The following is a 25,032-nucleotide window of genomic DNA, read 5'->3' on the forward strand; positions in this document are numbered from 1 at the left end:
TTTCGTTTGTTGCTCTTTATAGCACACCACACCACACTATACCGCCACACAGACATGCGCAAAGTGCTAGAAGATGTACTTAAAACACGATACTAAATACTGAAGAGAGTATGACACATTGCAGTTATGTGACTGACATTTAGGCCGCACGGTACCTTTCTATAGACGCGGTTCGGCCTATACAATTAATAAGACTGGATGGCTTCTCTCATTGCAGGTAGTTCCACGGTAAAGCTAAGATCGAATGGAGCTACAGTATAATATACAGTACAAACAAACACTGTATAGTTAACACACATACATTACAAACACTTGGAAAAGAATGTGATTATAGCGTATAGTAGTAAATATAGGATATATATTAAGGTACTTGAGTATCGGTGAGGAAAGTCAGTACCGTTTCTTTGTTGGCCCATTGTAGGATTTGTATCCACAGTGTTCGCCAGTCACGCTTCCTCCCTTTATTCGAAAAATACAGTTCTTCATAAGTCGTTGTCCTTCTCCACAATGCATCGTAAAGAAAGAAAGATATAAAAGACCAAGGAAGCAACGGTATCCTCTTGCGCATCTATGCGCATAACAGACAAACGAAACGCAACTATATATAGAATATTGAGTAGAAGAAAAGGTTTTTTGGATAGAGTACGAATACCTTTTGGAAAAAGTACTGAGTAATATACTAATCTTTAGAATGCAATACTTTGTGACTCAAGATACGTACAAATCCGCTACATGTCATGGGGCATTAATTGGGCGTGCAGGCCCCCCGAGCCTGTAACGAGCTCTGCGCCCATGCTCTAGAACAGAAGATAACTGCAGGACATGACTATAGTATACTTGCCTCACTGAGAAACCGCTGATCCTTCTGATCTCGAGATGAGAAGGTTCTCGCACATGGCCTCTCTGCACCATGCGCTGCCCGCGAAACGTCGTCTTCGTCTCTGGGTAGGAGAGAAGAAGAGGAAAAGGAAAAAAAAACACAGGGTAAGACACGATCAAATGATTCATCAAGGCCTCAAAGCATGTACACGTATACAAGGACAGAGAGAGCATCAAAAATATTTGCTCGTCTACATGGAGCAGTTAACTATGCAGTGTTGAACGCACTGCATGCTCGCTGATGAATTTCTCAACACGTTTACAGCTTCGTAGGACAAGGTAGCTTTGCTCCCAGTGGGATGTTGCGGAACGCACGAAAGTGGAACTGTAGAAAGATTTTTAAAAGAAGGCACCTGGTATTACTAGCTCTGACTATTAGCTATCCATTAGCTAGCTGCTCTTACTGTCATAAATTGACCCGACAGATGGTTTTACGAGGTTATCCTTATATCAACTGATGTTTGTGATGCAGGTGACAGTGGTAGAAAACCGAAATAGCCCATGCATCATTGGCGGTGTACTTTGAACGTATCGGCGAATCTACCTTGTGCTCTTTACAGATTTCATATAGTGTAAAATAAATACGAAGCTTGAACGGATGTGCTGCATCCACTTGCCGTGACTTCGTGGTACCGCTCAGTCTCTCACGCTTTTCTTTGTTTCACGTCAGCATGAACTGTTAGGTGGCCGGCGCCATACTGTACATCAATTAGTCAAAGAAGTGTACATAAAATCTGCGCTTGCGTTGTGATGTTAGAATCACTGTGTGGTGTCGCGCAGAGCCGATAGCGCGCGAGTGTAAGAAGCACCATGATGATCGCTATCAATAAAGGATTCTGGAATGGGATGTCTGGCTGAGCGGACACAACACACTGAAGTCGAGAAATTCTTGAACGCAAATCGGCAGAAGAAAGAAAATGGTTTTCCAAGAGAGCCTCAGATATCCTGTAGCGAGGAAACACAAGGTTAGCATCATATACAAGCAGGACTAACACTCTAAGCCCTGAGGGTAAATAAATAAATAAATAAACACTGTACATGCAGTTTCCAATCCTCTTATATATTGCGGTAATTCGTTGCTAACGCTTGCTTCCTATCCGCGAGTATCTCTGCCACAGTTCGCACAAACCGTCAAAAATTCATTTCAATTAAAATTGGAGCGGAACTAAACGTCTGCCAACGTGCGGAACATCTATTTCTACGTGGACTGCACTACCCACTCGTATCAGCCTTTTCAATCCAACAACCCGCAAAGCGTACACAGTTGTCCACGGCAGCCGTCCTCCTCATCAACCCCTTTTGCTCACTTGGCAGGCTTGCTTTCCACATGAGGACACATGGAAGCACTCCCAGAATACGGCACACGAGCCAGCTGACAGCCCACTGAGCAGAACGCTATTTACGCCTGTACTTCATGTCTGCCGAAGTGCATTATGCGTCATTCCTTGTTTAGCTACACTCATCGAACCACCAACGCGCACAATGGATAATCCTCCCAACAACAGTCCAATAACTCGGCCCGTAGCCCACTGTGAAAAGCGCGTGAATCTATCACCTGCCTTGCCCCTATCCCGTACCGCACGTTTAGGGTTTTCGCGGCAGATGTTCTCCTGGTGCTGCCGAAGGCATATATTTCTTATCTCTTGCTGCGCTCGCTTCGGCGAGCGGGCCAATTACTCGTGTGTTTCCATCAGAGCCCCACATTTCACGCGTCCGCAATCTCATCCCCAATCTCTGCAGTCTCTCGTCGCGGTTCATCTCCACCTTGAGGCACAGAACGGGATGTTTTCGTTTTAGATCTTTCTGTGAAAGGGAAGTCGGGGAAAAGGGACAAGAGAACTGGGTGTTGAGGTACATCCGGCGATGTTTCTATTCTGGGCGAAGAAATTGGTTCTTGATAGAGTGAAATTGGCAATTGTTGTTGGCAATTGTTCGCTGTTATCTGCAGGATACAGGCTAGAATCTGGAGGCGTGTGGTGCTTGTAAGCTCAAACAAAACTACAAAAAGTAAGTTCACATGCGTTTCTACTTTATAGCGTTTCAGCCAAAATGTTGTCATTTTGAAGTAAGGTCAGCAGCACTGATGTCGCGCTTGTTTATATGATTGACTCTATAGATATATTGTGTGACGAAGCCTTTTCACTTGTAACAGCGCGATAGCAGAGATAGGCTTATCCTCTCATGCAAGAAATGCATAACACAGTAAGTCTTCGCGAGTCACCGTTGTGTTTTTATAAACACGATATCTTATGGTGTGCTTCAGAGGCACAACGGTACATCTAGGAGGCCCGCCCTGTAATGTCTCCATTTACTTTCTCTTTCATCACTCTCTAAAACTTGTTATCTAATTAATCACACACAATGAAGTAAATATTATCGAGGGCGATACACAACTCCTAACAATATTCAGTCTTAATATGTTTGTGAATGTTAGTTAGGACACCCAGCATCAGAGGTGGGGAGTAATGCATTACAAAGTAATGCATTACCGGTAATGCATTACTTTTGAGTAATGAGTAATGGTAATGAATTACGTTTTGACAGCAAGTAATGAGTAATGGTAATGCATTACATTTCGACTGAGTAATGCAGGGTGGCATTACTCATTACTTTTGTCGAATGTTCATTGCGCCACGTGAAGATCGGGAACATCCAGGTTTTCTTCAACCCGCCTTTAACAATGAGCACAGGGCAACAAGGAAAGAGAAAGGCACAGCCTGGTGAATTCTGCAAGAGTTCAACAGTCGGTGGTGTGTATCACAAGTGTCTACATGATGATATCACCGATTTTCTCTTATGCGCATTTGGAGTAAAGGAAAATCAATGAAATAGAAACATAGCATCTATGAGGGTAATACGTAACAATTGCTGTAGGGATTCACTGTTTTGGTATGGTACCGTGTTAGCTTCTCTTGTGCTGTCAGAGGTAGTTTTTCTGCCAGGACAGAACTGTAGGCTGGGCCTCATCCGCCGGCTCCATAATGCTAGAAAAGGCATCATCTGCAATAAATCTTATCTATAGCTTTTGCCTATCAGACTCGCTTTATGTGCGCTATGCGGGGATTTAGTGGCACCGATTTGGGGATACTCGGGTGGCTATTGCCTATAGCAAAAAAAGCAAGGGAAAAACTTATGCATAGCACCTTTGAGGCTTATGCCCTAAAACGTAAATGTAATGCCAGAGTAATGCCATTACTTCGTTAAAGTAGTGGCATTACTAATGCATTACTAACATTCAAAAAGTAATGAGTAATGTAATGCATTAGTTTGTTATACAAGTAATGAGTAATGGTAATGCATTACAAAATAAAAGTAATTTCCCCACCTCTGCCCAGCATATATGAGGAAATGCTTCGTTGCTGACCTCAGTCCAGTGTGGTTTGGAGCGCCACCACAAATGCCGAGCACCGTAGCAAGTAACTACTCGAGCCCTATTGTATGCGAAATAATTTTCCATTTGGACAGGAGATGGCATCATGTGTCCTTAATTGGGTGATTTCATCTCAACTCAGGCAAGGTCGTCCGGGCAGCATCAGTAATTTTCACTGAAAAAAATATACGTTGTAGCCTGGCTCAGATTGAGCAGGGAACAGCAAGTATTTTTTCTCTAGTTTCCATAGTTAAAAAAAAATACGGAAGAATATGGCACGTTCGGCGCACTTTCTGGCATAGCGATTTTGGCGTTCAACATCTTTCCAACGAACACGTTCACGGCTCTGAATTTTTTTCCACGCACTGTCAGCTATGTTGGCTTCTACTGCGTCGAATCACTCCCGGTGGGGTCTTTGCTATTTTGCAGCTAAAATACGTAAATTTGGAAACGACGACGAAAATCGCTCATATTCGTGCGCTTATTGCAGCGCTTGTGTACATGCCAGTGAAACAAGAAAGGTATCGTCCTGTAGCGGAGACTGAGCTCTATAATTTGGTATCAAATTTAGGAGGCTATGTGAGGTTGCTGTCGCGGACGGAGGCGTCTACCACACGCGACATTTGAATGCGGTTTTTGAGCGCCCATATCTAAAAAAATCCACCTCGAATGTTCTTCAAGCTTTGTAGGCACATGCTTCCGTATACGATATTTGAGTGCACAAAAAATCAAATGCTTTTTCCTTGCACAATCAAAGTTAGAGCGCGCCAAAGTTTCATTGTCCGACTGTGGTGCTTGTAGTGACTGGAGTCACTAAATAAGCTACGCTTATTTACGCGCAGAGCGTAGCTTATTTAGTGACTCTAGTAGTGACCATGGAAGCGTGCAAGAAGTTAACTAGCCGGTATTTACGTTTTTCTTGTGACAGCTGCCGGTGCTGTTCGTGCTGCTATTTGAGAACCCGAAGAGTCGAAGAGTCCAGGACGTCGAAAGCGGCACGACGGCTTCACAAGGACACTATAGAGAAATGTAGATTGAGTGTATGTGTCACTGCTTGCGCGGTACGTGCATGAAAATTCCAGCTCTCTAGACCATGCCAGTAAAGATGAGTCACTAATTATTTACATTTGATTGATTACATTAGCAGTTGTGGCAAAGGTAATCCGATGCACGTACGTTACGATATTGTTCAGGCGTCAGAACGGTTCTCATCAACGCATCGTCGTGCGAAGATACGCGGGCGAAGTTCCTTTGAATATGGATCTTCTGCCTGTGCCTGTTCAAGTAGCTCGCGCAGTAGACACGGTCTTTACTTAATTGCATGTTCATGGCGAATATACAGACGGCAAATCAGCGGTGAGTCGAAACAGTGTCAAAACACAACTGTTACAAACGAAATCACTACTGGCAACAGCTAGAGGAACCACTCACTCTCGCAAGGACTCCAGACTAACTTGGGTTTTGTACCTGAAGCCGGATACGGTTCCAGTGCGGGTGGTAATCTTGTTACCCTCCTCGCTGTTCATTAGCAGCAGCGGCGGCTCCTGACACGGCAAAGTACTCGCCGACGGACACAGACATCGTTGTTTATGCTTCCATGCTAACTGAAGGACGTCTCCTTGGGTAGACTACAAGTACCACGGTTCGCTGTCTAAAAAAAACGAAAAAAAAAAACGAAAAAACGCGAATATCGACCAGTGAACTTCTCGCAGCACTTCTACGGTTATTACACTCACCACAGTCTGACACTGAAACTTTAGCGCGCTCTAACTTTTACTGTGCATGGAAAAAGCATTTGATTTTCTGTGCACACAAAGATCGTATACGGAAGCATGTGCCTACAAAGTTTGAGGAATATTCGAGGCGGGGGTTTTTAGATATGGGCGCTCAAAAACCGTATTTTTTCAGATGTCCCGTGTGGTTGACGCCTTCGTCCGTGACAGCAACCTGGCCTAGACTCATTAATTTGATACCAAATTATAGAGCTCAGTCTACACTACACGACGATACCATTTTTGTTTCACTGGCGTGTAGAAGTGCCGCAATAAGCGCAAGAATGTGAGCGATTTTCGTTGTCGTTTCTAACTTTGCGTATTTTTAGCTGCAAAACAGCAAAAACCCCACCGGAAGTAATTCGACGCACTAGAAGCCAACATAGCTGGCAGCGCGTGGAAAAAAATTCAAACCCGTGAACGTGTTCGCTAAAAGCGCTATGCCTGAAAGTGCGCCGAACCTGCCATATTCTTCCGTTTTTTTTTGTGTTTTTTTTTTGTAGGAACTACGGAAACTAGAGGGAAAATACTTGCTGTTCCCTGCTCAATCTGAGCCAGGCTACAACGTATATTTTTTCAATGAAAATTACTGATGCTGCCCGGACGACCTTGCCTGAGTTGAGATGAAATCACCCAATTAAGGACACATGATGCCATCTCCTGTCCAAATGGAAAATTATTTCGCATACAATAGGGCTCGAGTAGTTACTTGCTACGGTGCTCGGCATTTGTGGTGGCGCTCCAAGCCACACTGGACTGAGGTCAGCAACGAAGCATTTCCTCATATATGCTGGGTGTCCTAACTAACATTCACAAACATATTAAGACTGAATATTTTTAGGAGTTGTGTATCGCCCTCGATAATATTTACTTCATTGTGGGTGATTAATTAGATAAAAAGTTTTAGAGAGTGATGAAAGAGAAAGTAAATGGAGACATTACAGGGCGGGCCTCCTAGATGTACCGTTGTGCCTCTGAAGCACACCATAAGATATCGTGTTTATAAAAACACAACGGTGACTCGCGAAGACTTACTGTGTTAGGCATTTCTTGCATGAGAGGATAAGCCTATCTCTGCTATCGCGCTGTTACAAGTGAAAAGGCTCCGTCACACAATATATCTATAGAGTCAATCATATAAACAAGCGCGACATCAGTGCTGCTGACCTTACTTCAAAATGACAACATTTTGGCTGAAACGCTATAAAGTAGAAACGCATGTGAACTTACTCGGCATTTGTGGTGGCGCTACAAACCACACTGGACTGAGGTCAGCAACGAAGCATTTCCTCATATATACTGGGTGTCCCAACTAACATTCACAAACATATCATAAGACTGAATATTGTTAGGAGTCGTGTATCGCCCTCGATAATATTTACTTCATTGTGGGTAATTAATTAGATAAGAATAGCTAGCTAACTCTTAGAATATTAGTTTCAGGGTCGAGGTTTCAATTGGAAACTTGTAGGGTGCCTCGTGAAACACCAGGCCTGACTGTCTGCGGCTGTCTTTCTTTCTTTCTTTTTTCTTTTTTCACAGAGAAGGCTTGCGAAATACAAGAACAATAGGTGGTGGTGGTGGTGGTGGTGATAGGGCTTGCCGTTGTCGGCCTCACGTATGTGGGCAACGTCACGACTCACGCCCTGGGGGAATGTGCGTCCTGGGCCGACTTCTAAGGGAACTGTGCCGACATATGTCTGAAAGCGTCTGAGGAAAACCCAGGAAAAGAACAAAAGGAAAGTAGACGTGCCAACGCTCCCGTGCGCCTATAGGGTGCATAGTGAGCCACCATAGAGGCACCCTACCGCGCGCCCTCAAACGTGTCCTGAAAGAACACTGTGAACACAGAGCGACAAGTTTTCTGTGGACACGACAAGTTCCTGTCCTGCACCGTGCTCCACAGATAAGCGTTCTTTCAGACCACTTGAAAGCACAGCAATCGCCGCGTGCGCGCGCTTTGTCATGAGTTAAGTATTTTATATTTCGCGGGAAGAAAGCCACAGTTTTGGAGAGAGAGAGACAGAATACCTGTTTAGTTACAAACATTGGAGCTGAGTGACACCCATCAGGGGCCCGCTGCTCAAGGTGGCAACGCCATTATCCTTATCTAATTAATTATTTAGACGCTATCAAAAAATATTGGCGACTATGCTATACACGACTGTTACCAATATTCAGTTGGTTTCACTCGCGTAGAGGGTTTCATATTTTGCACGTTAGTAGGGAATGCCGGCAGCCCCGCAAGCGCATTCGTTGAAACAGTTCATGCGGAGGTCATTACAAAGCACTCAGTAAATCATGGAAAGCTAGCCGCTGTAGACTCGCAGAGCGGTGGGTAGAGGTGCTCCTCCACACAGGTTCCGCCCAAAAAAGACGTGTCGGTCATCGGGACGGGAGCATGAAGGGCGCCATATCAGCCCACGCTAAAGTGCCGCAACCTTCTGAGGTGCATCGTCGGTGAAACGCCTTCCATTTATGGAATGTGTGAAACGAGAAGCACGCATTTAGGAAGCAGGGACACCCTGACCTATACAGGGATTCCGCTAATAATTCTTCAGCGTCTGCATATTGAGGGAGGGCGGAACTTCTGTGAAAGGCTTGGGCCACGCAAAACCGCAAAGTCTCCATGGGCTTGTGGAAGCTTTTGGAAGATGAAAGAACGGCACACGCACACATAATCTCCCCAATCCCTTTCCCCTTTCTCTTTCTTTTTTCTTTCTGCTAATAACCCCCCCCCCCCCCAATCGCGTATCGAAATGAGGCATAAAGCACCTTCATCATCGTGCGTCACTATGCTGCGGTACGCTTTTGCAGCTTCCTCCGAAAGGTGTATATCGGTAGCACTTATTGAACGCTTAGAACTTCGTGTATGTATTACGTATTTTGTACTTTGTTCCATCTTCGAAACCGTACCGCCTCTGATTAGTAACGTAACGAAATAGCATGACAAATGAGGCATAAAGCACCCTCATCATCATCATGCGTCTTCTATTGCGGCACACTTTTGCAACTTCATCCGAAGGGTGTACTTCGGTAGCACTTATTGAACGCTTAGAGAGAGAGAGAAATACATGATATGGGGATGATTTCCGCTCATTGAGCAGAATGCTACCCCATTGCTATTGGGTGAAAATGAGAGGATGGTGATGAGGATGATGCTGACGACGCTGACAGGGTTTCAGAGAGAGTCGATCAGGCCGGTAGTTTGCAGGAATTTGATGAAAGGTCGCAAAATGGACATCTGCTTTCATGCGTCCCTAGGTCCCAAAATGAGTCTGAGGTGAAGAGGTCGGCTGTCAAGCCGCGCAAAGTCGTTTGCCAAGTGGCACATGCGATGATCACATGGTTCGCGGTCGCTGGCACACCACACTCCGGGCACAAGGGACTACTGGCACACCCTATCTGGTAACGGTAGTATGGCGTAAAAGCAACACTCAGCCGTAAGCGATGTAGGAGGGACTTAATGACACGCGGTAAAGATGTCGGTAAGCGACACGAGAATGTTGGGTCCACAATTACCAGTATGGTACTGAGGCAACACTAGGCGTAAAGGCAACACTCAGCCGTAAGCGATGTAGGAGGGACTTAATGACACGCGGTAAAGATGTCGGTAAGCGACACGAGAATGTTGGGTCCACAATTACCAGCATGGTACTGATCGGGACATCCCGAGCCATTGTTCGACGGATGAGGAGGCAGCCCAGTCACGAAGAAGGGACCGTCTGTCCCCCCTTGGGAGAACAATCGGGACACACTTGCCCTGGTGGTGAGCGGCCGCTGCCGCAGCGTACGGCAACGCGGTTGCCAGAGATTCCGCAATGACCAGGAATCCATTGAAAAGCGATAGTGTGGCCGTGGACAGTTATGGACTTCAGTAGGGGCAGAATGTTTGTCACAAGTGTGGCCAGTGAGCCGCGGAGACGAGGTTTTCAGGCATCGAAGAGCTGACTTGGAGTCCGTACGGACTACTCATCGCCGTGGGTCGCAGGCAGAGGTGGGGAGTAATGCATTACAAAGTAATGCATTACCGGTAATGCATTACTTTTGAGTAATGAGTAATGGTAATGAATTACGTTTTGACAGCAAGTAATGAGTAATGGTAATGCATTACATTTCGACTGAGTAATGCAGGGTGGCATTACTCATTACTTTTGTCGAATGTTCATTGCGCCACGTGAAGATCGGGAACATCCAGGTTTTCTTCAACCCGCCTTTAACAATGAGCACAGGGCAACAAGGAAAGAGAAAGGCACAGCCTGGTGAATTCTGCAAGAGTTCAACAGTCGGTGGTGTGTATCACAAGTGTCTACATGATGATATCACCGATTTTCTCTTATGCGCATTTGGAGTAAAGGAAAATCAATGAAATAGAAACATAGCATCTATGAGGGTAATACGTAACAATTGCTGTAGGGATTCACTGTTTTGGTATGGTACCGTGTTAGCTTCTCTTGTGCTGTCAGAGGTAGTTTTTCTGCCAGGACAGAACTGTAGGCTGGGCCTCATCCGCCGGCTCCATAATGCTAGAAAAGGCATCATCTGCAATAAATCTTATCTATAGCTTTTGCCTATCAGACTCGCTTTATGTGCGCTATGCGGGGATTTAGTGGCACCGATTTGGGGATACTCGGGTGGCTATTGCCTATAGCAAAAAAAGCAAGGGAAAAACTTATGCATAGCACCTTTGAGGCTTATGCCCTAAAACGTAAATGTAATGCCAGAGTAATGCCATTACTTCGTTAAAGTAGTGGCATTACTAATGCATTACTAACATTCAAAAAGTAATGAGTAATGTAATGCATTAGTTTGTTATACAAGTAATGAGTAATGGTAATGCATTACAAAATAAAAGTAATTTCCCCACCTCTGGTCGCAGGTGGCCGCATATTGGAAAAACAGCAGGATTCCGTACAGCTCGGCTGAGGTCGAAGAGGTGCGATGGGACAACCGGCAGCCCCGGGTGAGCGGTATCGAGGGTACCACAAAAGATGAGGATGACGAAGTTTTCGTTGAGGAGCCATCCGTGAAGACGGTGCAGAACCCGTCATATGCGGTGCCGATGAAATCCATAGTCACTTGCTGTAGTACGAGATCGGGGTAGCTCCTTTTGTTGTCCGTGATCCCTGGGACAGAGGCGGTGACGCTTGGCGACGGAAGTGTGCACGGGGCCGTGCTTTCAGCGGCGGGGCTGATCATGAATTTCGGAACGCGGAATTTGAATGACATTATACATCCGTGGATCGCCGTGCTGCGCCTTGCCAGAAGTTTACGGATGAGCGGGTGGTGGCGATGGTGTGCAATCAGGCGGAGATACTGGCGCACAGTTTCTGTGTTTCGGAGAACTTCAAAAGGGATGTCGCGGGCTTCCGCAACCACTAGCTTTGTCTCGGCCCCGCGGGGGACACCGAGGCACGCCCGTAGGCTCTGTGCCAGCATAGCGCGGATCCTCTGTGCTAAGGTGCTGGGGAGTGCTGGGGGTGAACGCTTAGAACTTCGTGTATGTATTACGTATTTTGCGTATGTTATTACGTATGTATTACGTATTACTATTGCGGCACACTTTTGCAACTTCATCCGAAAGGTGTACTTCGATAGCACTTATTTAACGCTTAGAACTTCGTGTATGTATTACGTATTTTGTACTTTGTTCCATCTTCGAAATCGTACCGCCTCTGATTAGTAACGTAACGAAATAGCATGACAAATGAGGCATAAAGCACCCTCACCATCACCACGCGTCTTCTATTGCGGCACACTTTTGCAACTTCATCCGAAAGGTGTACTTCGGTAGCACTTATTGACCGCTTAGAACTTCGTGTATGTATTACGTATTTTGTACTTTGTTCCACCTTCAAAACCGTACCGCCTCTGATTAGAAACGTAACGAAATATAGCATGACAAATGAGCCATAAAGCACCCTCATCATCATCATGCGTCTTCTATTGCGGCACACTTTTGCAACTTCATCCGAAAGGTGTACCGTATTTTCACGCGTATTAGCCGCACCGCAGATAAGCCGCAGGACTCGTTTGTAGATACATTTTGAAAATGTTTTTGCAGATAAGCCGCACTCGCAGATAAGCCGCGGGTAATACGACGCGACTGCTTTGTGCGCTAAACCAGTGATGCACACACAAAATCAACAGAGACGTTCAACGCTTGTCAGCGCCGTACTCCCTGCCAGCTGCCCTGTTCCCGTACTTGTCCGCGAAGTCGACGACTTTTACTTTGAAGCCGCTGTCGTGGCTGTGCCTCAGCGTTGGAGCCATGCCTCACCTCAAACTGCCGTGTCCGTGTCCACGAATGCTGCTGCTCTCGTCAAATGAGAACTGACGCTTAGCTGACCACGTTTTATCCCGATGTCAGGTGTATTGAACCATTCCTGTGGGTCTGCTGACAAAGGAGACCGTAGGGAAGGCCATAAACCCTGTCCACATTCCGGTGTCGGCATGATGTATAACAAAGGAGGTCAGTTCTAGTGTTCTACTAAGATCGGATTGTGCCCTTGTTGCGTGTTTTTCGTGGATTGACGGGTTCGTCCACTCGAATGTGGAGTGGACCCGCCCCTGTTCGGTATTGTTCGTGCACTGGCAGGGCGGTCCTGTTCCGAAAAACATGAGGCACTGTCGGCCCTTTCGTTTAACCCGGGGTATGGGGAAAGTACCAGGGAAAAATAGTCACCAGATAAGCCGCACCCACGGATAAGCCGCAGAGCATCCGCGAAAAAAATAAATTGCGCATAAGCCGCGGCTAATACGCGTGAAAATACGGTACTTCGGTAGCACTTATTTAACGCTTAGAACTTCGTGTATGTATTACGTATTTTGTACTTTGTTCCATCTTCGAAACCGTACCGCCTCTGATTAGTTACGTAACAAAATAGCATGACAAATGAGGCATAAAGCACCCTCATCATCATCATCATGCGTCTTCTATTGCGGCACACTTTTGCAATTTAATCCGAAAGGTGTACTTCGGTAGCACTTATTGAACGCTTAGAACTTCGTGTATGTATTACGTGTTTTGTACTTTGTTCCATCTTCGAAATCGTACCGCCTCTGCTTTGTAACGTAAGTTAGCGTTATCGAGATTCGAGTGTAATATGATGGACGAGGGGATGGACACTTTCGTAAAAAGTGGTTGTTGTAGTACCTGTGATGGTATGCGATGGGGAGAGACATAATACTGAGTTTTCTCACTACTAATACTAAGAATAATAATACTCACTACTAATATGCGTACACCGTTCGTAAGTGAGCAGTCCAGGTTTTTATCTTCACTGTTATGCAAGAACCTGCTCGTTGTGTTTTCGTGTTTTATTTTTTTTCTACGACGGCGTTCATTTAACTACCATTTGACATAACGCACAGCACTGCTTTTCGCATGGCAACGCAGCGTCTCTTCCCCCAAAAGCGACGACGAATATAAAATGCACCATGCGGCATCGTCATTAGTTCTGGTGGCTCCTGTTTCCTATTCCGAAAGTCGAGCCGAACACACAAAGCTCCTCTTACGTCTTCTTTTTGGCGGGAAAATTCTGTCAATTATAGCTTCCACCCACATGGGACAGGTAGCCGGGGTGAGATGAGTCACACAGCCAACGCAGTCGTACGATCCCCCTTCTAGTCGTCATAGCAGCCGGCTTGTCTCGAAGAGCAGCAGATAAAATTATGGGCACGTCTTCTGTTGCGGAGGCCTCACTGCAGGCGTGAGTGGTACGTTACTCCATTGTGGTAGATATACTTCTTCTCGAGGAAAAAGTACGCAAACATGCTTGCGTTGGACACTTGAGAAGATAAAATATGCTACCGAGAGGAAGTGAACATAGTGTTCCTTATCTGGGCTCAAGACTCTGATCGGTGTTGACGAATAATCTCTCTAGCTTGTCTGTATTTATTTCGCCACATTATCGCATCATGTTTGCGTAAATTGTCGTGCCGAAATGTTGTTCACTGCCGATTTTGTATATGACCCACACCCCTGCTATAATGCCAAACGGCGATGCAGGGCAGCGGAATAAATAAATAAATAAATAAGCGCACGTGACATTAAAAAAAAAAATGAACAGAAAACTCGTTGATCATATGGTTCGGCTTAATCCGATGCTGAGTCCCCGCACGGGGTCGCCATGCTCAACGTCAACGTCATGCTCAACGTCAGACTTGGGGGCGGTCACAACCACGACCTGCTACTGCTGCTACTATAGGTATAGTAGTAGGTTGTGGTCATGATGACATTGCATTATACGATCCGTTATTGACTGCCGATAATGCGTCGACATTTGCCTGAGGGTGTCTAAGGACAACATAGAGAAATCACCCAGACGACAAATAGCCTTTGCCGGAGGCCGAGCCCGGTTCATCTATAGGAGGGGTTCCGCCACTACAGAGGGTTGACCTGGGGACCAGATGGAGCACTGTAAAAATATTTGATTTCGCGTGGAACATATTTTCGCGTTCTGGTGGACGCCATTGTTGACGCGGGAACTTCAGTTCGCGAAAAACGCCAGCTCATGTTTCTCGGGTCTCCCTGAAGTCGGCCCAGGACGCACTAACCCCCACTCCTTCCTGCTGTCCTCTCTCTATCTGTCCATATCTGTACGCCGCTCATAGCCACAGTTGCTTCGCGGTGCTAACACGGAATTTAAAAAAGAAGTTCATTGGTGACGTTAGTATATATCGACTTCGCGGGTACTTAAATTCGCGAATTTTTGTAGTCCGCAAAAAATCGTTGCGTGCGAAAAAACAACCAAAAAAAACACTGTTATAGTATTTCAACCGCGACAGACCTCCACTCGCTTTCCGACGCTCGGGCATAAGGTCCATCCCATCCTAAGTATGCGATGTATTGCTTTCGTGTTCACCCATGCATTCACAGCAAATTGTCTCGTGGCAGTAACACGCGAATTCTTAGCTGTAAAAATGAACTTCCTGCATGATACTCCCGTGAGAAAAACGCATTGCATCTACAATGTGTTCAGCACTCCAACGTCTTGTTTTGGGACACGCATGACCCGGGAGCGAGGCCGACTGGTTTATGGAGATACGATCAAGTTCAGTCTAGCCAGCACCTTTCCACTGCACGGCCAACCATTGCATATATTGAACGATCAACCTGCACTATCTAGAACCAAGTTTTCGCTGCTCGAATAATATGGTGCCGACGACAGACAATGCAGCGCGTAATAGAACATTGGTGCAACAATGAACGTTTAAAAACCACGCGCTGCGAAACGCCATCGCTGTACCACGATGAGAAAAAAAGGAGTAAAATATAGGGAGTAGTTGCAGCTTCTAGTCCCCTATAGACTGCAATTACTCTCCATTTTAGTCCCCTAACCCCGACATTTACTCCCCAGGACTGCAAATTGTCACTGAACTTCGCGAATGGTCTTCCGAATGCAACAGTCTACGTAAATATGTGCTATTCGTGAATTTGATGGCATAAGGCTGTATAACGCAGCCAACTTAGAAATTTTCCACCCACACAGTGTAAGAAACAGCTCTTCTTTCTTCGCAAATTATGCCCTATGTATGTCGCAAGATTTTATATCACTCGACATATCACGGTTGACGGTTTGATTCAAAGTATTTTCATGTATGCATACGAATTATGTACCTGGAACTGTTAGAACAAAGCGTGAAATGCAGTCTCTGCTCTGTGACATTCATTTACTCCCGTGCATTTACTCTCGAAAGGGACTATTTTTTTTGTGGCAATGCATTTAGTCCCTAAAAGGAGTAAAAGTACTCTTTTTTTTTCTTATAGTGTACTGGTCGCACTCCCAGGGGCATTTTCGCTCCTTGCTGACAAGCGAGAAGCTGGGAGTGGCGTATTCTGAGCCACAACTGATTGACGCCGAGAAAATGATATTTTACTGCCAAGCATCGCGCATCAGCGCTCTACTACAACTTACACTGTAAACTGAAAAACACCCTTATGGGTGTAAATGGCTTGTCCTATAACTCACACCACTTTTTACACCGTTTGATCTGGAACACCCTTTCTAGGGGGTGTATTCCTTGTAAAACACCCTTTGAAAGGGTGCTTTTCCTTGAAAATGCCTTCTTTTGCACCCTTTAAACACCCTTTTAGGAGGGCATAAGATTTTAAACACCCTCCTAAAAGGGTGTTCCAGACCAAACGGTATAAAAAAGTGGTGTGAGTTATAGGACAAGCCATTTACACCCATAAGGGTGTTTTTCAGTTTACAGTGTACTGATACGGGACCTTATACGGCAAAAACCCGATTCCATGAACTTATACCGGCCTGAGCCACCCTCTAAAGAACTTCATTCAATGGCTCTCTCTGCGGAAGCCAACTCTGCAGACAAACAAGTTAGGCTGCGATGTCAATATATGGAAGCTCGGCACGGCAAGTGCGCTGACAACCCAAACAAAGACCTATTGTTATCCAACAACGTTTACATGCGGAGGCCGGGGGAAGAAAAAGACTGTCAGCAGTACGTTGAGGATCCTATCAGTGCACACGCCAGCAGCAGTCGTTATCGGGGACTTTCGGCAGACAGCTTGACCGGCAAACACGTCATGTGGACGTTTTCCTGTCTTCGCTGTTTTTGTACCGCTGTAAACAGAAGGGAACAGTGTTGTGAGCAACAAACGCACAAAGAGAGACACAACGGTTGTACACTCTAAAAATACAGCTTCGCTTCATAACACGCTATATGTGGCAACGATTAACTTGCCAAATAAGCAGTTGTCGCTTCGGATTTGAGAGCGTTGTGTACGCCTTTTTGTGGCAATCAATATACTGTAATCTATCTAAACTGTCACGAAGAGGCGTCTGTCCCTCCCATTTTCAACAAATCGGGAAAAAGAACGACGTCGTTTTGAATGGCAGTTGGCTCCAAGCGTGCTATGCAGTGAGGTTCTACTTCTACTACACCGTTTTCCAGCCAGCCTCACACCCACCGCTTTTGCAGCCAGCAGAAGCCAGAGGGGAGGAAAAAAATATCGGCAGGGAGGAAGGACACGGCCCGTGTCCTTTCCTTCTCTCTGGCTTGTGCGGTAGACTGTTTTCAACGTGCTCCCCTGGCTAAACGGCGCTGCGCTTTCAATATGGCGGAGTCCACGAGAAAAGTCTACAGAGTGTATACTCTCGTAACAGAAAAAAAAAAAAAGAAAGTTAATGGTAATTGGAGTAGATTTACATGTAAGGTATAACAGAAGTTCACTGCATAAACACGCTGCGCCCAACCAATTATCCCGAGGGCGTGCGCCATTTTGTGACACTTACGTGGTTACGTTAATTGTTGCAAAAAGGCAACCCCCCCCCCCCCCCCGCGCTTTCCACAAATCAGGAGTTCCGTGGCAATGCCTTCGGTTTCTTAATGTCTTGCGTCGTGAAGTTCTATGTTTAGAGTGTATATAGAACGATAATAAAAAAAAACACATGTGAAGAGAAAAAATGACGAATGCTGTTGGAGGTAAGGAGTTCGAATTCGATTTCCCTCTGTCAATGTCGCTACCAAAGGTACGATTCCGGGAAGGGGGGCTTGAACCCTAGACCCCCCCCCCCACACACACACACACACTTTTCTACTCCGTTGCTATCCATGGATCCTAATACGGCTGGTGAAGCGTTGGGCAAGCCTCGTCTGTCGGACATGAAATATGCAGAAGAATGGCGGTTAAGAGTGTCAGCTTACAAAAAAACAGAATGCACTTTTCCTATGTGGAATTAAAGGTGGACAAGTTTTGCTTGGTTTCTACGATATAGTGTTCCAGCACCGTGTGTCGGAGATTTCCAGCGCCTCTTGTGCTCTAACAAGAGAAATACATACAGGTTACACAGTAAACAACCGATGCAATTAAATCTGCATCCAGTCACGATATCAGCGGCTGCTATACGCCATGCAAGTATAAGTCAGCAGTCTGCATGCGCAGCTCCCCAGTTTCTCTCTCTCCCCCTATTACATGTGGAGCGACCGCCCTCTCCCAAATAAGGGGGTAACACTTCCAGGTTGAGGAGCACGTGGTTTCTTCTGTGGGCTCGTGCCGGTCTACGAATGCCCCTCTTTTGCTGTCATCTGATTGGACAGACACTTCATCACGTGGTCCCTCCAAACTTTACCCTCTCCCCTGCGGAGAGACAAAATGTCGCTCCGTATTCACACGTGGTATGTGATAAATCTATACAGTTAATCAAATCTATATCCTCCGATTACGGTCGAATAACTAGACAACTTGAGGTCGGAAGCACTCTATTCGAAAACGATAGCGTGGAACGAAACGAAAAGGAAGCCGTCAAATCAAAGACAAGCATCGTCTCCACTTCAAAGGAACAAGGCGATTGTTTCATCGTGTTTTCGGAACCGTTATCATGAACGCTTTCCGATCCACTAGAACTCGCCCATTATGAACTCGACGGACTCACAAGGAAAATAAACTCCGGAAAAAACATCCTCCGGGACTCTAAAAAAGGGGAAGAAAGAGCGTGCAGGATATCACGGAATCGTCGACGGAAGTGAGCTTCGGTGCCGGCGTATGCATCAATATAGCACTGCACGAGGGGATGAGGTGTACCACTGTGTCACGCGATAGTATTAGCGACCGCCATCATATTCATATCGCATGGCGACGACGACGGCGCGTGGAACGGCGACGGCAGGCAGAGTCCATGAGGCTTCCGGAGGATATCGCTAACTTGAACCCGCACGAGGCGACTGATATGATCTCCATGACACACGCGACCAGTGCTGCGCGTATTCTACGATGTACGTAGTACATACGTAGTGGAGAAGCCTTACAATGATAATCCGTGGCTTTACGTCGCGAGACAGCTATATATATGATTTAGGAGATACATTATGTAGTACTGTTTTTGTGCATGATTAGGCTCAGGGGTGAGCCGCACGTGCCATCCACTGACAAGGCTAGAGACGCATACTATCATGATGATGATGATGAAGACGATGACGATGATGATGAACGAAAAAAGTTTGTTGTAAAGTATGGATAGCATCCTGAAATATGTGATATTTCGTGTCCGGCTTTTCGGATTAAGACCCTTTCACAAATTCCCGATCTAAAAATTTGGTGATTGCATGTATAATTCGGCGTTAAATCTTGTTGTACGAGTAGGGTGTGAGGAAATATGCAACGTAAAGCAAAAAAAAAAAAAAAAAAAAGGTTGTGCTCCACATGGAGCCATATCGCAAATACAAAAAGCATGTATGATGTTTCGTGGTATATTTAAGAGTTTGTTTTGTTTTTGCAGTCATAGTTGCAGTAGGTGCTGCTTCTGCGTTTATACTTTTTCGTTTCGTGCTCTCACAGTTAGAAATTTTTACACCTCCATGTGTGTAAACTGAGCGTGCTACAACTTACAGCTTTCTTGAATAAGTTTACACCTCCAGCTTATTTTACACCAACATAAAGGTGTCAAAACAGGCACATGGAGTAATATTACACTTTAATTAATGACACCACCATTCCGGCCTCCAATACGATGTAAATGAGCATCCTTTGGTGGACTGTTTTGATACTTTAAATATATTTACATTCATGGGACTGCACGCAAAGTTCCTTGCAATGGCAGTCGCTGACAATGGTTGGTATGACAGTGTCATCATACCAACGAACTTATGGTGGGAGGAGGAGGTGGTGGTGGTGGTGGTGGTGGTGAAACTGCTCGTCGTAGTCGACCACACTTGTAGCGGGAATCGTCACGACTAAAGCAGGAGGTATGAGATGTGGTAGATGAGGATGAGGTTAGATGAGGTTCCAGGAAGTTGTTTACTCCGCAATGCTGATCTTGATGTGGCCGTGAAGGATGCAGAGCACAACACACAAAAGTTCAGTTCAGGACTTCAGGTAGATGAGCTTCCAGGCAGTATACTTTATGCACTCAATGACGACCTTGATGCTGCCGTGGAGGACAAAATGGCTCAGTTCAGGACGAGGAAGAAGGAAGGGGTTATGGTATGGACGGCAGATAAAAGTGAAAGTGTTTTAGCAAAACCGAAGTTGAGGCATATATGGGATTCGTGCCTTTTATGAAGCTGACAAGAGTAGCAGATTGTTTGCGCCTTTCAGAGAGCTATACGGCTGTCAAAGTCGTATAGGACGAGACTCGTGTCTTTTATTCAGACTAGAGCAGCAGTTTGTTTGAGCCGTTCAGTCGGCGCAGAGCTGCCGAAAATGAGGTGAAGACGGAAGTGAAGATGAGGTGAGAAGATGGATGGTGGTGGTGATGGCGATAGGGCTTGCCGTTGTCGGCCTCACGTATGTGGGCAACGTCACGACTGATGCCCTGGGGGAATGTGCGTCCTGGGCCGACTTCTAAGGGAACTGTGCCGACATATGTCTGAAAGCGTCTGAGGAAAACCCAGGAAAAACCCCAGACAGCACAGCCGGCACCGGGATTCGAACCCGGGTACCTCCCAGTACCCAGTGAGAAGATGGAGGTGTGCACGGTGGCAAACATCACCAGCGGTATGGCAGCGACCAATCGTCACGAGGATCGAGGTGACGTGGGCTCGTATATATAAGAAGTACGGAACGAGGCAGTATATGCCTTGGCTTGGAGCGAGAAGTTCTTCTCGTTGTTCTTTGGGAGTTTCTAAACCCCTGGACCTCCCTTTTCTTTACTTTCCTGCTCAACATTGTTTGTTGCACTGTAGTGTAGGAATATATAAAAAACCTATGCTCATCTGTAGACAATGTGTTTTGTTCTGAGATGATCGATGATCAATGCAGGTCTCACAGCGAGGTGTCAAAAAGGAGCAAATGCATGTTGCACACCTCTTTGATTCCGCTTTTTCTGACAGTGCGATTTGTAATGACGCAGACATCAAATTTGACGGGAAGTCACATTCTGATTCAGCACTAAATTCCGGGTGAAATTGGTACTTATCCGTATGTCCCACCTTCAATAAAGGGGGTTGCATACTAGCTGCGGTAAATTGTTCCATTTCATGATATTAATACTAAGCTCTGTGTGCCCAATTCTTCTTGAAAACAGAAGGAATACGGACAAGCTCCCGAATCATGTTTTGTGTACCACAGTTCATGGTTTTTCATTGTTCGGTGAAAGTTCTCCTAATGAGATTTTTGTATTTCATGAGTGCCTCTTCCTCTGTGTATTCGCGACTCCAGCGAAGCCGTAGCCACCTTGCGGAGATTTCGAAAAGCTGCGAGTGCAGGTTCGAGATCGCGTCGGGGCAGGGAAGCAGTACAGCGGAACACGTTTCTCCTGCTTATGGACAGAAAGCCGGCAACAAAGAATGTATAGAAATCGAAAACAGGAATGTTGCAGTACGAATTTCTTCTCAGCATGTTGGGAATACGCCACGCTTTCTTTTCATCATTTCCTAACCAAGAAGAACGGAACGGGATTCTCATATGTGTTGACCCATCGCACGCTTTCGTGATCGCCTGTGTCGCCGCAGTTTCATCTTAATAATTAATTCGGGATACAGAACAAGGAACCGGTATTTCTATGTCTCGCTGACATGTATGCATTTTCAAACCTCATGCAAAGTACACAATATCACCGTGCTAATGCGGCGTTGACAAGCATCCACTATGTGTGTTCTCTGCGAGAGAAAGCTTCTGTCTGGTGTCGCACACGTATCAACGAATGACTCGCAAAGATAAAAGTATCAACCAAGTTGTACGTGAATACCAAGAGCAGTGCAGAAAAAGAATACTTCACTGTGCCAGAGCATGTTTGCAGCGCTCAGATTTTCGTCGCGCAACATATGGCATGTTTTTTTTTGTTTTTGTTTTTTTTGATTGGGTGTTAGCGCCGCGAAGCAACTGTGGCTATGAGCGACGTACAGATGTGGACAGACGGAGAGAGGATAGCAGGAAGGAGTGGGGGACAGTGGGGTTAGTATGCGTCCTGGGCCGACTTCAGGGGGAACTGTGCCGACATTCGTCTGGAAAGTCTTCGGAAAACCCAGGGAAAACCACAGACAGCACAGCCGACGGTAGGATTCGAACCCACCACCTCCCAGTCTTCAGCACGACCTTGGTTACCACCAACGAGCGGAACATATGGCATGTTAAATAATTGCACACGTATGGTGTTAAGTGAAGACAAAGTGTCAGATATACGCGTGTGTACCACGGGATTTCAAAATATATATCGTTCACGTATGCATTTGACATGCAGTCAGAGTTATGCAAACGTCGCGTCATATGAGCACGTTTTGTCACCACCAAACCAAAGAAAGACGTGATCTCTTGAGTTCTTGCAAATGCCCATGTGTGCGTCAACTTGTTCATCACAATTTTTTACGATTACTTGAGCATCAAAGTTCGGACAAAAACTAATTCCTAGAGACACTACACTTCGAACGGAGCTGTTGTTCATTTGCAGCACTCACATACTACGGGACTATCGGAGGGGAAACTCAAAAATGGCATTACCTTGCAGACTACTAATCCACATTCCAAAACACATGCTAAGTCACGCTTCTTAAGAAACTAATCCCTGCTTTGCCTTCTTAGATTCTAAAATGCCTCATTCGTTCGTTCGACTCACGTTTGTAAACAAACTCCGACAACGGAAACTTTTTTGCCTACTTCTCTGAGTTGAACTGGCACAGTATGAGATAACCAGAAGACAAAATTAATTCCTTTGTCATGAAGCACGTCAATGTATGCATATGAAAAACTGAAACAGATTAACATACTTCGGTCGACACAGCAGTCCCTACGCTTGCTTTGCTCGGGAGAGACCTGCACTCGTCCGCCATCTTGGAATTTTGGGGCGCCACCTACTGGAGTCGCGAATACAGTAACATTCGAATGAATGAGCCTTCTGCAGTGACGTCATGTGTGGTCACGTGACATTGGAAAACGTATTGCCACGTATGATGCCAGTGACGCATCCCCATGTTTTCCCATGTCACGTGGCTCCAAGGCATTCAAAGGCTGCGCGTGACGTCATGTGCACAAGCCTAATTAATTAATGCACGGATGAAATACCTCATTTCCGCAATAATTTGTCGCGGGGCCCGTGAAATGAAACTAACCATAGTATAGTAACTCTTCAAAGTGCTAATCGTAAACGTTGGAATGGGTTTCAAGAGATCGAGTGTGGAGTTTTCCAATACACCGCCATACGATGAAGTTACTTTTCTCGCAGGTATGTGACATGGCTGCCAAACTGCGACTTGTTTAGATAACTGTCCTATATAACGAAGAGCACGGTTCTACTGTTGTTCGGCTGCAAAGCATTTCGCGTCGGTGGAGGCAGGAACAATCCATTATGACGCCTCTCCTGCGGTCCGGGTACGTGAACTCCCAACACCGCCACCCATAATAGGTACGAACATTCACGAACAACAACAGAAAGTAGGTGGCAATTTCGTGAACGTAGCTTGTGATTTTGCGGCGCCCACGCCTTCCCACGAACGCAACCGTACAACAAATAAAGTCACGTGGGCAGAAGATGTGGGCTGGTCACGGCAGAGGCGACTCCGTCGCTGTCCACAGCCTTGACCTTCTGCAAAGCAGACACGCACCTGCTGCTGCACTCAACCACCTACAGTCCCATATGTGTCCAAATGCTGCTCAAAACTACAGGCACCCCACTACTCCCGTTTTGCTTCAATTATCTATTTCGTCCACATGGCGAAAGAGTTCTTCGGTAGTGTTGCCTGATGTGTGCGTCATCCCGCGATCTAAAGCTGGGGGTAGAAGAGACCCGGATGCATGGCAGTCGTCTACGGGAGAGCCAATTAACGATTATCTATCTACGATAGTGACCAGAGACGGTACTTTACATAATTGAGAAGGGAATGAAACGTACTCATCATAATAATAATCATCATCATAGCTAACAGCTTTCGTTTGCTGCTTGCTATATATGGTTTGCAGCGATTTCAAATTCTTTTGGGAAGTCACGTGATGACGAATACACGCAAACTAGCGCGAAATCGGATCTACCACCCAGCTGTTGCGCACATTGCGCACGTCCAATGTTTTATCCGTAATTATAGGTTGTGCATTTTCCTTTCTTTCACGTTCGCCTGAAGCCAAACTTAGCAGAATCCAAAATGCTACCCAATAAACTAATACTAGCCCTAAATTTGATAAAGATAGTCCGTTTCCTTTGCTTTTGTGAATCGCTTTATACAGAATGAAAAGAAAAGTGGAGCTGAAACAACGCTTATCGTCTAACAACAGACTCTTCGTGCCACATATACAAGATGAATTTCGTGCAAGTTTAACACATGTGACACGCGACCTATCGACACCCCCACACAATGATGCACGCAGAGGTCGTACTCGCATCACCGTATCCTCCCATTATTAAAACAATAGCTTTAACAGCTGCTTCTGCAAACACGGAGAATAAAGCGCATGCTCTATGGTGTCTGGCTCCAGGGTTGATGAACCATCTTGTTTTCGTTCGTTAACTTTTCGCGATCGAGCTTCGCGACGCCATCTGGTAAGCGACGGCGTACGCCTGGCACGTGGATCATGACGCAGCATTTTCTGCTGTACCGTACCCCGTGCCACCTGTTGTCGGGGCAGTATGGCTTTGCCCTGCTCACCCCTGGTTATAGGAGCACTTGGGAGCGAGCTAATAACCAGGAGGTCACGGAACGATGGTAGCTGGCTTATGCTTGTAATGTAAAACTGTGTGTGGGTCTGCCCATCCGCGCCATGTGTTCTCGAAGTAGAACAATATGGCGCCTGTAACGAGTGCTGGGCACGGCTCTGGGCTGCCTCGCGCTACACTCTTGAGGCAGAACTTCGCCACATATACATGCTGAAGGCGATTCATTGCACAAAATGTTGTCGTCATCATTTCTGATTTGTGGAAAGCGTGGACCCTTTCGTGACAATTAACATAACTGCATAAGTGTCACAAAAAGCGTACGCCCCTGAAGTCGGCCCAGTACGCATACTAACCCCCCCCCCCCTGTGCGTCACGCCTTCCTGCTGTGCTCCCTCCATCTGTCCACGTCTGTACGCCCCTCATAGCCACAGTTGCTTCGCGGCGCTAACACGGGACTGAAAATATA

The 25,032-nt window shown here is 46.0% G+C and overlaps 1 protein-coding gene across 13 annotated transcripts in view; it reads right to left on the bottom strand.

Annotated features, from left to right (window-relative positions):
- The window catches only part of LOC135400880 (kielin/chordin-like protein), a 167,967-nt gene that overhangs the window by 80,925 nt on the left and 62,010 nt on the right, over nt 1–25,032 (bottom strand). For 4 of the 13 annotated variants that reach the window (XM_064632850.1, XM_064632860.1, XM_064632857.1 and 1 more), the window contains exons 2-3: nt 842–941; nt 398–459 (exon numbers count right to left, since the gene is read on the bottom strand). The exons of 1 other annotated variant lie outside the window; for it this stretch is intronic. The gene's annotated coding sequence lies outside the window, so the exon portion shown is untranslated. Of the gene's footprint in view, nt 1–370; nt 460–841; nt 942–5,161; nt 5,252–16,453; nt 16,611–25,032 lie in introns of those variants that run through there. 8 more of the 13 variants (XM_064632852.1, XM_064632853.1, XM_064632851.1 and 5 more) reach the window with 5 other exon arrangements.

This window comes from Ornithodoros turicata, chromosome 7, assembly GCF_037126465.1.
Source record: "Ornithodoros turicata isolate Travis chromosome 7, ASM3712646v1, whole genome shotgun sequence".
In the NCBI taxonomy this organism is placed as follows: Eukaryota; Metazoa; Arthropoda; class Arachnida; order Ixodida; family Argasidae; genus Ornithodoros; species Ornithodoros turicata.